Source organism: Heptranchias perlo, chromosome 4 (genome assembly GCF_035084215.1).
Source record: "Heptranchias perlo isolate sHepPer1 chromosome 4, sHepPer1.hap1, whole genome shotgun sequence".
In the NCBI taxonomy this organism is placed as follows: Eukaryota; Metazoa; Chordata; class Chondrichthyes; order Hexanchiformes; family Hexanchidae; genus Heptranchias; species Heptranchias perlo.
Window position 1 is genome coordinate 132390708 of NC_090328.1, and position 17325 is coordinate 132408032.

Below are 17325 nucleotides of genomic sequence, written 5' to 3' on the forward strand. Positions count from 1 at the left end.
AAATTAAAGCAAACTGAAAACACAAAAAAGGTGACTTTTCCCCAATCATGCCTCTTTCAGAAGATTCAATATGTGCCTCCACTTTATAGCTCCCCAGTGATGTGGAGATGCCGGTGATGGACTGGGGTTGACAATTGTAAACAATTTTACAACACCAAGTTATAGTCCAACGATTTTTGTTTGAAATCTACAAGCTTTCGGAGGCTTCCTCCTTCCTCAGGTACATTTCCCTGAGGAAGGAGGAAATTTCCCTGAGGAAGGAGGAAACCTCCGAAAGCTTGTAGATTTCAAATAACTTGGTGTTGTAAAATTGTTTACAATTACCTCCCCAGTGGCATAGCATAGGTCAGGATTAAGCACATGCAGAATGACAGGCACAAATTCACATCCTACCAGCTATGCCACAGAACGACCAAGTTCTCGCCTGTTGTTGAGAGTTGTTGTTGACAAGGGTGGGGGTGTCCCGAGACTGATAAATAGGGGAAATATTTAGTGTACAAGGGCATTGAGCTGTTGGAATTAAGTTCACACCATGATTCCCTATTAGGCGAGTGCCTGGTCTTTGATGTGCCGCTACTGAGCAAGGGTCAGTTGCTTCTTGAAAGGAACATAGCAACAAATAAGAAAGGGCAAGTCACTCCAATCTACTGTTGCACACTTCCTAATACCCAGTTTCAGAGTGGCATTAGCAGTGCCTGGGATTCAGTTGTCTTCCTGCTGGGGATGGGTGCACAGCCGAGGAAGGCTTACGGTGAGGAGAATAAAATGAATTACACTTTCTCGTAACTAAATGAGGAAATTTTGAGATAATGCAGAACTACTTGTATTACTGATGGAGGTAACTATTGAAATAAACACTGGCTGTTCACTTGGTGCAATCTTTGCACAAGAAAATCTTTCTGCAGAGTTGTCAGAGTTCAATTTTAAGTTTTGTAACTAGTTTAAGATACTCAGTCAGGACACAAAGGGTTAACAGTTACCAGGAAACATAAATCAAATGCTGAATAAATCATGCAAATGAGAGAATGTATGATAATATCTGTTATCACACATATGTGTGAGATCAACAATGTATCACAGAGTCCCTACGCCCACGCATATCTTAGAAATAAATCAATGATTGAAATCAAAAGGTTTTATTTATTATGCGCCAAGATTTTTTGTTCACTAAAACCAAGGATTTTGTTGTTTGTATTATTACTGTGGTAATTTATACTTGGATAATGACTGATGTAGTATCCTACTGCCCTCCCCATTCCCTAATAACTCAGGTTTCTCTCTATATACACGCATGCATATATATAATATACACATGTGCGCTCACACTTTATAAATAAACACGACTATGTACAGGTCTGAGGGCAAATAAACAATAAAATATACTTTTTAATTCGTTTCATGGGATGTGGGCGTTGCTGGCAAGGCCAGCATTTATTGCCCATCCCTAATTGCCCTTGAGAAGGTGGTGGTGAGCCGCCTTCTTGAACCGCTGCAGTCCGTGTGGTGAAGGTTCTCCCACAGTGCTGTTAGGAAGGGAGTTCCAGGATTTCGACCCAGCGACAATGAAGGAACAGCGATATATTTCCAAGTCGGGATGGTGTAACTTGTTAAAAGGGAAAAAAAATTACAGGGCTATGGGAAAAGAGCAGGGGAATGGGACTAATTGGGTAGCTCTTTCAAAGAGCCAGCACAGGCACGATGGGCCAAATGGCCTCCTCCTGTGCTGTACCTACTATGATACTCCGAATTCTTGTTGTCGGAGAAGCCTCTGATTCCTGATATGCCATTTCCTCTTGATTTACATTCATCTTCAATGATACCCAGGATTGTGGCTAGTTACTCATTGGTCAAATTTCACTCTTTCAACTGCATTGTGAAACTATCTGTGCAACTACAGAATATTCAAAATGTGAGATGGTCAAACTCCAAGTATCAAATGAACAAAACCTTCTATTTCGTCAGATTCTGAGGTGGAGAAAAATCTATGATATACTTTGGTGCCAAAAGCAAAGCTTATCCCAATGTTGAGGGAAAGCGGATAATTTACTAATACATCACGTTAATAATTTAAGGTAAATGCAAGATTTTTAAAGGTGTGATTAACTTTCCATTGGGGCTATTGTAAGCACAGAAATTGCTTACTTCCTGTCACATCACATATAGAAACATTCACCTCTCGAGAAAATGTGCCTGGTGGGGACTGAAATTATAAACTGGCAGCAAGTTCAGCACCACATTTTGCAATTGCTTGTTACAGGGGAAATTGAAATTTTTAGCTCATTGAGTCATCAGCACTTTAAATGTTACATAAATATAAATAAACCTCAACGCTACCAGTATAACAAGTAAGTGTTGGAAACACTGGTGAGCTCCCCACTTCAGTTCTGCATTCGGCAGTCTTCCCAGGCCTGGAGGATGTCACCGTTACTGACAAGGGCGTGATATTAAAATCTATAACATTTACAGTTCCAATGAGTCATGGAGCTTGAGTTGAAACTAACTCTGTGACAACTGATCAAAAATCTCAGATCTCTGAATGCATAGGGATTATCATGAAAGAAAATATACCTGGCCCCACGTCCAAATGAAGGATGTAAATGAAGAAGTGAGGAGTTGAATAAAATTTATTCCACTTGTGCGACAGAGAGGGTTCCCTAAATAGTGCCTTTAACGTACAAAAGATGTCCCAAGGCACTTTGCAGAGGTGTAAGGAAATAAATGGACACCGAGCCAAAAAAGGAGATATTAGGAAGAGTGACCAAAAACTTGGTTAAAGAGGTGGGTTTTAAGGAAGGGGTCTTAAAGGAGGAGAAGGAGGTGGAGAGGCAGATGTGTTTAGAGAGGGGATTGCAGATCATGGGGCCTAGGTAGCTGAAGGTACAGCTGCCAAAATGGGGTGGGGGTGAAGGGAGGGGGAATGCGCACAAGACCAGACTCCCAGGAGCAGAGAGTTTGGTGTTTGGGGGGGAAGTCATGGGGCTGGACAAGGTTACAGAGGTAGGGAGGGGTGAGGCTGTGAAATGATTTAAACACAAGGATGAGAATTTTTAATTTGTGATATTGGGGGCCAATGTAGGTCAGCGAGGACGAGGATGATGGGTGAGCAGGAGTTGGTGCGGGATAGGATAGAGTTTTGGATGAGCTGAAATTTATGGAGGGTGGAGAATGGGAGGCCGGCTATTGGAGTAGCTGAGTCCGAAGGTGACAAAGCCAGAGATGAGGGTTTCAGCAGCAGATGGGCTGAGGCTGGGGGTGATATGGGCAATATAACGGGAGGTGTAAGGAAACGGTCTTTATGATGGAGATTATATGCAGTCAGAAACTCAGCTCAGGGTCAAATAGGACACTGAGGTTGTGAACAACCTGGTTCACCCCGAGACAGTCGCCAAGGAAGGGAATAGAATTGGTGGCAAAGGTACGGGGTATGTGGTGCAGCCTGGTCATTTATCTTATGTGAAGCTGTATGCAAATTGGCTGCTATGTCTGCCTACAAGACAACAGTGACTACACTTCTGAAAAGTAATTCATTGGCTGTGGAGCACTTTGAGACATCCCGAGGATAAGAAAGGCATGATATAAAGGCAAATTCTTTTTTTCTTAACAGACAGTTAAGATAATACTTCTCTGAGTCATGTGAGCAATGCTATGAGAGATCCACTAGCATATAGAAAAAGATCTTGCATTCAGCATGCATCTGTCATGCTTCAGAGTATCACACTTTGTTCCGGACTCAAAACAATCTCTTAAAAAATGAGAAAGAGAGGCATTTGTTTCATGCTGGATTCTTCTGACCTGGAGCCAGAAATTTACAAGTCGCTACAAAATGTCCTCCAATTGGCCTCAGAAGTTCACGAGCCGCTTTAATTGTCTGGGTTTGCATAATTAGACCACTTTGCTGTAGGCGTACTTGCACAGTGACCTTAAAAGAACAGGCCACATTAAACAAAGATCCATCCTTGCAGTTAAACATCACAAATGTGCTCCAGGCTACTGATGAGCAACACCATGGGAGATCTGCTCATTTATACAGTGCATGGAACCAACTACATCATACACCTGCTAAGAATTTGCATGTGGATCAAGTCTGATTGTCCAACTATCAAGGCAATATATTATTTATACTCTGACAGAGTTAAGAAGCCGCAGCCCTTTTATTACAATTTTTAAAAATATAAATATTAATTGATAAAGTAGATACTTGTCTCTGCAGAGCTAGAAAAGTACCTGACTAAATTCAGCGTTACGTTTCTAACGTGTACCAGTACTGTGTGCAGCTGAGAATCACTGCAGTGCCATGAGATTATACTGGTAGAATGTTTTTGGTTTATTTTCTTTCGATATTTTCCTTGGGGGTCAACATCACAGTCACTCCCATAAGCAGAAGCTGCACCCTGTATGAACCAGTATGTGCCCATAACTGATCAGTATCTAGGTAAATGTATCGAGAACCAGGGATCAAACAGTGAACCCTTGCTACGGTACTCCAGGTTACTAAAATAGATCAACCAACAGTCACGTTATCTCCTCCACCATGGTAGGTGGGTGAATATACATTCTATCGGATCAGAGGTCATGCTATAAACCACTAGAAACATTTATTTAACATTATTAAACAGACAAATTAACAGTACTCAGCACACACTGTATATTCAGGTGAGAATTCACATAACAGTATATTCACAATTGTTACATTAATGTCAAAAAAAACCAAGATGTTCCCCCTAAGCTAACTCTCAATATAAACCTCATCTTTGAAACACCACAGTCACTCACTTCATACATGGCAAACTGCGACCATAAAGTCTCTGCCCAGCCCAGCCTCTCTGCTGGCTTCAGACTGACTACTGAGGTGAGGGCAAGCAGCCAAATATAAGGCCGCAATTGGAAGGTCCTGTCGATAGAACTGTCCTCTGAAAGCATTAAAAAGAATGATTGGCCCTGATTCTCTCACAGATACAACCCACCTGTTCAATACCTGAAAACAGCCCAAGATGTCAATCATCTAGGATTTTGAAATTAATGGGGTGGTTTGATTCAATTATTTGTATTAAATATTTTCAATGGCCTGTTAGATGCGATCTGATCAAGGTAAAAATGCCAACATTCAAACCGAGGAGTTCCTAAACTATGCGTGTCTCTGCTTTATTTTGAGGTGTAAACATTAGCAAGCTTACAATGAATATAACCTAGAGCTTGCAGGAACAGCTAGAAATAACTGATCTTTACACTGTGCGTTCGCTGTGGCCGGCATTAAAGAATCCAATAAATAATCCATCATGGATAAAAATTTTCTTTCCTTTTGCCTTTCACTTCTTCCCAGGTTGTGCATCATTACCTGACCAAGCTCTAGCACCGCTGTTTAATGTCTGCCAGTGCTAAATGAGGAGGCTCCAGGACCGCTCATTCTCTGGTTTTCCCTTCCTCTCTATGATGAGGCACCGAGACAACAATTTTCCCTGATATCACAGTCAAATCATGAACTCACTGGGAATAATTATCAACTTTCCTTCCAGGGCGTTAACCTGGCAGACACAGTATATAGCTCACCCATTGTAGTGCTCGGCTGATTTCAAATTGGGCGGTCTTCTATAAAGAGCAGGCAATTGCTCCTCTAGGTAACCGGAAACTAGGTGGCAACGTTGAAAATGACCCTCACTATGAGGCCAATCGAGGGCATGAAGTCTCACCCTAGTTGTCCATGACCTAGTGAATTGATGATGCCAACGCTCTGATACATATGTGACTTTCTTTCCAGAAATGCTATTATGTGCTATGTCCACCATGCTAATAACCATCGTGTCTGTGCCTGATCTACTCTCACTGTACTCAATGGGGGTTGTTTTCAACTTATCGCTGGAGCATGAAACCGGCGTTGCGGATCAGGCGCCCATTATGGAAAGCACCATGATTTTCCTTTCTATCGAAAAGGAAAATTGGGCTGTTTCGATACTGGGTCCTCAACCCATAACACAAGTTATACACTCCAGTGGTAAGTTGAAAATTACCTCCAACGTTCCTGCTGGCTTTGAGATGGTAAAGCAACAAAATATGATAGATGTCTATTGTGAAGAGGAGAACACACAAAGGTGCATTAAACATACAATTTAATAAATAGATGTAGGACACACATTATTTAGCTGTCTGCTACCCATCTATTACAGTACTAATGATGCATACACATCATTCAAGGTTCACAATAGAAAGCCGTACATTCCAGCAATGATAAGAGGAAATATTAGTTAAATATTAGGTAATTCCACTGCTGGTATTTCAAAGATGCAGCATCTCTTTCTTGACATGCACAGACCCATAATAATTAGACTTTTATCAGTGCCTTCAACAGGCTTTGACCATTTCTCACTAAATTTCTATTTTTAATGGAGTGTGCTTTCTCTGTAAAGTGCATAGCAGTTGGTTTTTGATAAATTAACACATCTACACAATATCCAGTTTTAACAAAAATAAAAACAGAAAATGATGGAAATACACAGCAGGTCCACCAGCTTCTGAAAAGAGAAAAAAAGTGGTTAATGTTTTAGGTGCAGGCCCTTCATCAGAACTGGAAACTTGAAGCCCTGTACAGAACTGAACAAAATGTAAAGGGGGAAGGGGGCTGCAAGAGAAAAACAGGAAGATATCAAGATTCAAGAATGCTGACTCCTGTCACAAAGGCAGTTAATGGGTTTAACAGCCTGTAAATATATTTTACTTTTTAACATGGCTTCAAAGAAATGAAACCTGGTGGATGATGCACAAAGATTACCTTTGTGAGGCAGTGAAATGCACTGAAAGAACAAAATGGTTTAAAAACGGCAAGGTAGGATGGTGAAAAGGTCAAAAGATTGTGAAAGATTCACAAAACAAAACCCTTCAAAATAGAAGGGGATAAGTTGGTAGATGGTTGGGAGAAACATGGAAGAAAATGGAGGTGATGGATAAGGTCTGAAATTGTCAAAGTCAATGTTTAGATCAGAAGGCTGCAGTGTGCCCGCGAGAAAGATAGGATGCTGTTCCTAAAGTTTACGTTGGACTTGGTTGGAAGAGTGTAGAAGACCAAAGATGAAAATGTCAGAGTAGCTGGGTGTGGAGGAGCTGGTGTGGAGGAACGGTGGGGCGATGGTGGGGCGGGGGGGGGGGGGAGATTGAAGTATTGAGTCACAGGAGGTCAAATTCACACTGGTAGACAAGCAGAGATGTTCAGCAAAGCAGTCACTCAAATGTATCTTTGGTCTCCCCAACGCAAAGGAGATCACATCATGAGCAGTGAATGTAATTTACTGTATTGGAGGGAATACATGTAAACTGCTGTCTCACATGGAAGGAGAATTTGGAGCCTTCGACATTAATCTGGGAAGAGGTAAATGAACAGGTGTTGCATTTTTACAGTTGCACAAGAAAGTGCCTAAGGAAGTTAGAATGATATCTCCGAGGGAACAGGTGCTCCAGGAAATAGAGAGGTGAGGGGAACAGGTGTATATAGGTGGCAGAGATTGTTGGGATGAAAAGTGAGGACAAGGGGGCCCTGTTATATGAAAGAGGGGTGAGAGAGATGTGGGAAATAGGGAAGACATGGTTAAGAGCCCTAACTACAACAGCTAGCGGGAAACCTTAGCTGAGGAAAAAGGAGGACATTTCAGAAGCTTTGAAAGTGGAGTTATCAGATACAACAAGATGGAAAAACTGAGATCTTTATAGGAGCAGGGTGGAAAGAAGAATAATCCAGGAAGTGGGAGTCTGTGAGTTTGTAATTAATGTCAGTGAAATGCTGATTGCGAGAGATGAGAAAAAAAAAATCCATGAAGGGAAGGACAGAGTCAAAAAGTGACTCCATAGAGGTGAGGAAAGGGTGAAGCCTGGAAGCTTGTCAGCTAAATCCTCCAGGTCAGAGAGAAAGCAGACATTAGTAAATCCAGGGTTGATTTCAGCATCTTCAGACCATAGTTATCCCTCCCATTTTCAAGCCCATTTATTCCATCCACATCACAGTTTATCCCTTCCATTTTGGAAGATGTTTTGTGTAAATCCAGTACATGACCTTTCACCACCTCGCTTAGATATTTTCATGCCTTTTGATCTTTCGATGCCTTTTCATAGTCTCGCAGAAATAATCTTTGTATATCATCCTCCAGTTCAACCTCTTTCGAGTCTTTTAAAAACCTATTTGCAGGCCATTACACCCATCAACTGCCTCTCTGTGACAGGTCAGGATTCCTGACTCTCGATTTCCACCTGTCACATGCCTCCATTTTATTTAGTCATTTTAAGGACTCACGTATCTTCCAGTTTTGTTGAGCGACCTACGCCAAAAATATTGACCTGTCTTTCTCTTTTCAGATGCTAATTGGCTGCTGCGTATTTCCAGCATTTTCTGTTTTCATCTCAGCTTTCCACCATTTGCAGCCTCTTCTTAATCCAATTTGAATATATTGCAAACTGATAACCCCTTCAAAAGCAGCCATCTATTTCTGTTGTGTGGTAATCTGGACAAGGCAGCAGATAATGATGGTGGCTGATACTTGCTTTGCACTTTTACCACCAACATCTGATTGAATTTTACCAGAGGCGTCAGCAGCTTGGTGACAACACTGATCAAGAGAGAATCAATGCTGTTTCAAACCCAGCGTCCATCTGTGCAACTGTTTTATTTAAAGATGATTTTTGAAGATGACGAGAACTATACCTTAGTACTGCACTTTCAGGTATTTTGCACCCCTGGGATCATGGAAAATGACTTTGCTTTTAGCTGAATTAAAAAAGACTGATATGTACTGGCAGCCAGTTCATCTTTCCTTAACTGCCCACCTGATGGTTCTAATGAGTGATCAGATCTACAATGCAGCTATTAATCACTGTCAGCTATGCCTTAGCTAAAGTTTTGATTAGTTGGTTAAATTTATTCATGTATTATAGAGACATGCAGAGACTCCTCTTTAAAAGGGATGGTACATTGATGTGAATCTTGGAAAATTGGGAAGGGGGAGCGGAAGGAAATTGATTGTGAAGAGAACGAGATTTATTTGGAAAATGATTTTCTCTCTGCCATCTCAGACTGCAAGTATGTCAAGTGATAGTGCATCAAAAGAATCACAATGCAGGGTGGTTGTAAACTTGAGATTTCAGTCAGAGCTCAAAGTAGAGAATATTTGCACTGATGTTATTAAAATATTGAGCATAATTTCCTGTTTATTTCAAAGGACATTAGAATTGAGTGTAGGATAAATGTCTAGGATGTAGGTGGCTATAGGATTTATGATATGCATGATTTGATGGTTTATGTGAAAAATAAACTATTAATTGATTCTGAGACTGAAGGCCTGATTTTTGACTTCCCATTTAAGCCAGTTCTAAAGAAAGAAAGAAAGACTTGCATTTATATAGCACCTTTCACAACCTCAGGTCGTCTCAAAGCGCTTTACAGCTAATTAAGCACTTCTGAAGTGTAGTCACTGTTGAAATGTAGGAAATAGTTTAGAACTGATGCTAATACCGCCTTAAAAGTCAAGTGCAAAAGCACTCAGTTCTCTAGTGTAAGCTAATTTGAATGATTATTCATAACTCCAGGTGCAAAGTCAGACTCTAGGGAAGACACTCGTGGTGGACAAGGAAATGTGTGCGTGAGTGAAATTCAAAGGGATGGGGACAATTAAAGAAGAATGTCACAGGGGGGATAAAAATTCTGCAAGCCTTTAGAAAAACTCAAAGAGCATCTCAACCAATTAGCAGCCTTTGCCAAGGCAGAAAACGTATGGGATTAAGAAGCGACAGACAACAATGAAAAAAAAGGAAGTTCCACATGCAGACTTGAGGCTGCAGATAGCCAGTTGTGTCAGTGGCAGTGCCACCCCTATGCTGCATGTTAGCAGCATGTGTTGTTACAGCAGATAGCACAGCTTTGCAGCTGGCTCTGTTGACCGGGCACTGCGAAGAATGTTCACCACAGTTGCTGCCAGATAGGTGTGATAATGCCTTCAAATATAGTTGTGTGACACATTGGCGGGTGCAGCTAATCAGGTGTTGCTGGCTATTGATCAGCCAAAGTCATTTTCCATGGTCCCAGGGATGCAAAATGTCTGTAAGACAGTGCCGTACTCAGGTATAATTCTGGTCAGCTTCAAAATCATTTTTAAATAAAACAGTTGCACAGATGGATGCTGGGCTTGAAATAGCATTGATTCGCTCTTGATCAGTGTTATCACCAAGCTGCTGACACCTCCGGTAAAATTCAATCACGGTCAGCCCTCTTTCATGCAATGCCCTGTAATGCATGATATACTATGATTAAGATGCTTCTGAAGAGCAATCCAGCATAATGGCTGATCAGGCCTGCGCACATATCTGTGACACTGGGCCTGCTGTCACAACTTACCTTTTAAGTTGGAGCCTCTGCATGCGCTAATCGTCTGCCAAAGTGGTTTGGTCACCTATGTCTGCAGATGCAGGAACCAGCAGGTTGGCACAGAGCACCATGCATCCAGGCCGACCAACCTGGCATCCTTTCGGTGGTCTTCTTCTTTCCAGTAACCCAGCTGGGAAATTTCCATTGGGAAACCCATCAATGGCAGTAATGATGCAAACAAAAAAGTAAAACAATTGGCACAAAGACTCATGAGAACCTAAGTGCCAGAATAAAAGAAATATGAAAAAAGCCAAGAAACTGTGAAAAGAATTGTCTTTATATATACCTGCTTGCACTGTTTAGTGCTGAGCAATCCCAGTTGGCCAGTTACAAAGGGCATTAATGTCACTCAGTGTCAACCTGTCACTAAGGGTGTTAAAAGATGTGGGAGGTGTCATTTGAAAATTACAATAAAGCTCCTACTTGTTTCAAGCTTCTCTTGCCTGCACATCATACATAAATGGGGATGGAGACCTGGAGTTACAGGAATCCCTTCCTTTTTCCTCTCCCAATCCCCTGGGAATTGGTGCACACAGGCCAATAATGGGAAGAAAATCACCCACATTTTCTCAAAATTGACGATTGTTTTAAAATGGCATGGGAATTTGTTCAGTGAACATTTTTTTTCCATTTGTTTTCAAATAATCACTTAGAGAAACATGAGTTAACCAAGCCGGTCTGCATGGATTTCTAATAAGCATTATTTCTAATAATTTCTCCTTTGAAGAAATAACTGATAATGCATTTTCAAAAAGCATTTGATAAGGTACCACATAAGCAGCTGTGCAAACATAATGGCATAGGGAACTATGGGGAACATGGCCATATAGATAGTGAAAATGTTGGAGGAGATAAAGCAAAGGGTAGGAATGAAAGGAAGTTTCGTGGCCTGAAAAGATATGGTGAGTGGAATCCCACGGGGGTGGTGGCCTTCTTATTTATTATATACAGAAATGATCTGGCCTTTGGAATTGAGGAAGCAGTATTGAAATTTGTTGATAACTAATTGGGGCAACTGTGGAAAGAACTCTGAAAGACTGCAGGAAGATGTAGGTAGGCTAGTAGAACGGGCAGATAGGTGGTAGATGCAGTTTTATGAAAAGAAAAGTGAAGTTATCCATTTTGGAAGAATAAAGAAAGGAAGTACATTTAAATGATAAAATTCTAAATGGAGTAGAATAACAGAGCTGCCTTGGTGTGTGGATAAACAGGTCATTAAAGGTGGCAGCACAAGTAGGTAAGGCTCTACAAACCTGGCCTAAATTCCCTTGAGTATAAGAGTTAGAGCTCGGCCATTCAGGAGCGGAATCATGAAGCACTTTTTCACACAGAGGGTAGTAGAAATTTGGAATTCTCTGCCCCAAAAGGCTGTGGATGCTGCAACAATTGGAGCTTTCAAGACTGAGATAGATAGGTAAGGGTATCAAGGGATATGGAGCAAAGGCAGGAAAATGGAGTTGAGATACAGATCAGCCATGATCTAATCGAATGATGGAGCAGGGCTGTGGGGCTGAATGGTCTACGCCATTTCCTATATTCCTAAAACAAAGCAAGACGGTAATGTTTAACTTGTACAAGATACTAGTTAGGCCACAGTTGGAGTACTGTGTACAGTTTTGGGCATGACATTATAGAAAAGATACAAAAACGATGGAAATGTTGTGGCATTGACTCACTAATTGATTACTTGGGTACGGTAGCATAGTGATTATGTTACTGGACTAATAATCCAAAGGCCTGGACTAATAATCTGGAGTCATGAGTTCAAATCCCACCATGACAGCTGGGGAATTTAAATTCAGTTAATTAAATAAAATCTGTAATAAAAAGCTAGCATCAGTAATGGTGAACCATGAAACTACTGGATTGTTGTAAAAACCTATCTGGTTCACTAATGTCCTTTAGGGAAGGAAATCTGCCATCCTTACCAGGTCTGGCCTATATGTGACTCTAGGCCTACATGCAATGTGGTTGATTCTTAACTGCCCTCTGAAATGGCCTAGGAAGCCACTCAGTTGTACAATCTCACTACAAAAAAGCCGGACTGCAGCGGTTCAAAAAGGCGGCTCACCACCACCTTCTCAAGGGCAATTAGGGATGGGCAATAAATGCTGGCCTCGCCAGTGGTGACCACATCCCATGAATGAATGGAAAAAAAAAACTAGGATCTTACCAAAGATGAACTACAGGTTAAATTTTTCTAAAAAATGTATTCATGAAATAAATAGACTTCCAAACTCTTACACATTTTGGTGCTGATTTTGGTCTCAATATTGTCCGTTTCTCGGGTGGAAAGGGGTGGTAGTGAGACCAAAATCACAGTGCAGCATTTACTGCTCCATTGCTGCAATCGTCCAGCCTGATGTGATTTTGGAACGCTTCAGGAAATAGGTGTCCTATGACATACGTAGGACCCCATTGCAATTTTCATGATGTAACGTGCGGCATGCATGCTCTGCAAACTCTGCTCACTGGGGCTGCGTGCTCTTCCTGTCCCATAAAAATCTTCCTGCCCACTGCTGGATTTTCTGCAGCCCTCCCCTCTCTACCACCTGGCCCTCCCCTTAACACAATCTGCCAGCTCGGCTCCGCAGAAGGGCTGCCAGGTGCCCTGCCCCCCTCCAATCGGCGAGGTGCCCGTCGGCACTCCAAATGTGTGGGCAACTCGCCGATATTATTCAAACTGTCAACTGCCTTGTGTGCAAAGTGCATGCTTTCATTTCAGCACCTCCCCCTCTCCCACCTCCCCCTCTCCCACCTGTCTCCCATTGTCTTCTGACTCAATGTAAACATATTCTCCCTGGTTGGCAATTCTCAATAAGCAGAATTTGCAAGGTTGTAGTTTGATCGCTGACATGTTCCCAGTGACACTTGGGGCTCAATTTTAAAAGGGTGGTGGGGTGGCAGTGGGGGGGGGGGGGGTCAAAGGGCGTGCGGCAAACCCGGATAATAAAAACTTACCTTTCCCCACGCAATCGCGACTTAATTGGTGGCCCTTAACGTGGCTTCCGAGTTTGCCGTCTAAGAGCTGCGCAGTGGGCGGACTGCGCACCCGCATGACAGGCTGTCAGCAGCAGCGTCTAGATTTAAAGGGCTATTGCTCCAATGGATTTTGTTGGAGCAAAGAGCAAGGAGACCCAATGGTGCAGCACAGGAAAAGGGTGCTCCAAGATTTAATGATGCCTCACTTGAGGTGCTACTGGCCGGGGTGAAGAGGAGGGAGCTGTTTTACCCGGCCGACAGGAGGAAGCGCCCTGCCTCTGCCACCAAGAAGGCCTGGCTCGAGGTGGTAGAGGAGGTCACCAGCAGGAGCAACATCTCCCGCATTTCAGCCGCGCCCTCGAGTGCCTGTCCGTCAGGGACGCCGAGACTGGCACCCCCACAAACGTCTGGTGACACAACTTTAACATTCATCACACACAACAAGAATCGATGTTAACAACGACTGCAGTGATGGCAGAGGGTGATTCCTCAGAGGAGCTCCAGGCCTCTGAGGGTGCACCGTCACATCTTAGCGAACCATCTTCGAGCGCAGATACTCACATCTCGGTGGATCCTAGTAGCCAGTTAGTTGGGTTGGCACCTGGTGAGTCACCACAGACAAGTAAGCACGAGCAGACACTGGTGGCAGGGGCAGCTGTGGAAAGTCCCCGTCGGTGGGCGCACCCCTCTCCAGGCTCTGCTCAGGTGCAGATGCTGAACCCTGGGGGCCATCCTTTAAAAGGAGAATGATCGAGGGACCGCAGCACATTTGCGAGGTACTGGAACAGGTGCCATGCACACTCTCCACAATAGTGGCGAGGATGGAGGAGTCCAACTCCTGCATGAGTGGAATGGTGGCACAGGTACATGAGGGAATCTCTGAGATAGTGTCTCAGGGACGTGAGCAACTGTCTGAGATAGTGCCGTAGGTAACTACGAAAATGTCTGAGATAGTGTCGCAGGTAAGTGCGAGAACGTCTGCGATGGAGAGAAGGCTAGCCTCCATTGAGCTTCATGCAAGGCTCACAAATGAGCCCATTCAGGCCCTGACAACGGCTGTTTGGACTCAGGGTGAACAACATTCTGCCACCTTAAACAGGCTGACAGATACTTTCGAAGTGGCCTTACAAAGCATCACACATGTCCTCCAAACTGTTGTCCAGCAGGGTGGTAGGAGTGATGTGGCGAAAGGGGGCATGGAAGAGAAGACATCACTCAAAGCGCTCCCACGTCTCACCCGTTGCCCTCCTCTCGACCAGTACCCGCAATGCTGCCTCCTCTCCAGGTGGCCGAGTCTGTCCCTGCACAGGTGCAGGTGAAGCAGTCTTTGGAGGGGCCCTCACGGGCTCCAAAACCCAGAGGGCGTAGGCCAAAAGCATCTAAGCAGTCAGGGCATGAACATGAGCAACCTGCCACTACCTCTGCTGCCGGCACAGGGGATGGACCACGTAGAAGCGGTAGGAAGAGAAAGGCTAAGGATTTGTGATCACGAAGGGGATGCACAAGGTGGTCTGACAGACTGAAATGTTTTTCATTTATATTTGGTTTATGTTAAAGTCACATTAAATGTTATCATTCTCACCACTACTGCCACGTCTTGCCCATTCTTGACTGGCTTTTTGATAGAGGCCTTTCAGGAGGTTCACCATGAACGGCGACACATGATATCACCCAGTGGGTCACTTTACAGTGGGTGTATGTGTAATTGCAGGACTGTTTTGTGTGGGGGGAGGTTGCCGGTGTTGGCGCTGCTCTTTCCAGGTGTTGTGAGGACTGGACTCTGCTCACTTTCTGATGTTAGGAGAACCGTTCACATATGAGTGACTCCCTGGCCTCATGAGCAACCAGGTGAGCCGCTGCTCTGCCCATGGGTTCGTCGTTCTCCTCCTCCTCCTCATCCTCCTGCTCCTCCTCAATGTGGATGGCAGATGGTGGATGAGGGGATGGGGCCTCCTCAACCAGTAGCCCTCTCTGTTGCCCCTGATGGTGTCAGTTTGAGGGGGTCTGAAAAGTTGGTGAATATGTGTAAACAGAAAAATTCTGAGTGTAAACCAAGAATTTTCAGTCTAATCACAAAGATATCCCAGCCAAAAGTTTGTTTGAGAGAACTGAGTGCCCTGCTGCAATAACTTACCTTTTATACCCAGGTATTTAAATGTCCAAATGGCTGCCGGCTGAAACACGACTCCTTCACCATGGCGTGTTTCAGAGGCCACGGGAAACACGCTGAGGCAGAGGGAAAATCCCTTCCCTGCCTCAATCAACATAAAACTGAGTACTTTAACAAGTTCAACTCCCTTAATTACTGGTTTGAGGATCAGCCCACTAACTTTAATTGCTGGCGGGACTTCCCGTTTCCTGAAGTGCTCACCCAGATGCGTCTGGGTCAAACGCAGAAGTCGGCGGGTTGGAGCCGGGATTCGTTCCCATTCCGGATTTCTCCGATTTTCTTTGCCACCCCCCGCCCCTAACGCACCCGGACTTGGCTTTTAAAATTGAACCTTTGGACACTGAGAATAATCGTAAAAGTAATGCAGACATAAAAATACCACCCTCCCATGATAAAACCACACGTGTGATTCTCAAAAGCACCGACACAATCAAGACATCCGGGCAGTTTATAAATATCATTGTTACCCCAAGTTTGCCTTCAAGTAAGACTTGTTGATCTTGCAAACAAAAAGGGCCAATTCAACAAAACCAAGATGTAGCAGAATGCAAATTCCGCATCATCTCGATCTTGACAGTAACGCTGTTTCTTAAGTGTTAAATGCTGTGAACTTCCTACGGAAGGTTCAAAAACATATTAATGGAAAATATACAGCAGTCTCCAATTTTGCTACCACCTTGGAAAGTGTCCAATAGAGCAATACGAGAAGCAGCCTGGGAGAATGTTCCCCACCAATCCTTTTAGCTGCTCACCCAAGGAATGGTGCGGAAAGGGAGTGTGCAAAAGATAATTGGGAAAAAAAGTCAATTTGAAATCTGCTTCTCAGCCTTTTTTCCTTCGCTTGCGAGAATTCACATCATAAACTGTAGGCAATTCTGGTATGCCATAAACCTTGTTTTATATGGCGGTGCAATCTGTCTGATAATTGTGTTCATAAAACGGCATGTGTTGTTGGCCAAACCTACCTCACCACATGATTGGAACAAATAAACAAATAAACCCATTTACTGATCCAGTGTTTCTAATTACCTCACAATATAATGCCAGCTGTTGGTCAAATAACTGCACATCTGGGTGCTTCAGAAAACAACCCCCTTATGAAGCCTTTAACTGAACAATTAGGTTATAGACATTCATAAAGGAAGACCTTAACTAAAAGGAACCAACTTCAAAACTATACGTTTTTCGTTGCAAACAAAATAAATTAAAATCCAACAATGGAAAAGGAATCATTCCATAGCGCATAAAATATTCAGCTAGTGTGCAGCACTTCTTATAATGAAGCTTAAAAAGATTGTTTTACACTGTCTCTTCAGCTTTTAAAATATACTGTTTGCCATGCATTTACAATTAAATCTATCAGTCAATAGAATTTCAGGAATGCACAAGGAAAGCTTTCATTTGCCATAGAGCGCTCCTGAATTAACAGAAATAGTTGTAGGATTCTCTGATGACTTGGTGAATTTATCAGTTCACCCTCAAGCACATCATCTGCCGTGAGCTGCCTCCTCCCCACGTGATCCTTTCTCTCCCCCCGTGATCCTTTCCTCCACCAGCAATCCGACTTCTCCCCCCACGATCCGACCTCTCCCCCCACGATCCGACTTCTCCCCCCACGATCCGACCTCTCCCCCCACGATCCGACCTCTCCCCCCACCAGCAATCCGATCTCTCCCCCCACGATCCGATCTCTCCCCGTGATCCTTTCTCTCCCCCCGTGATCCTTTCTCTCCCCCCATGATCCTTTCTCTCCCCCACCGGCAATCCGATCTCTCCC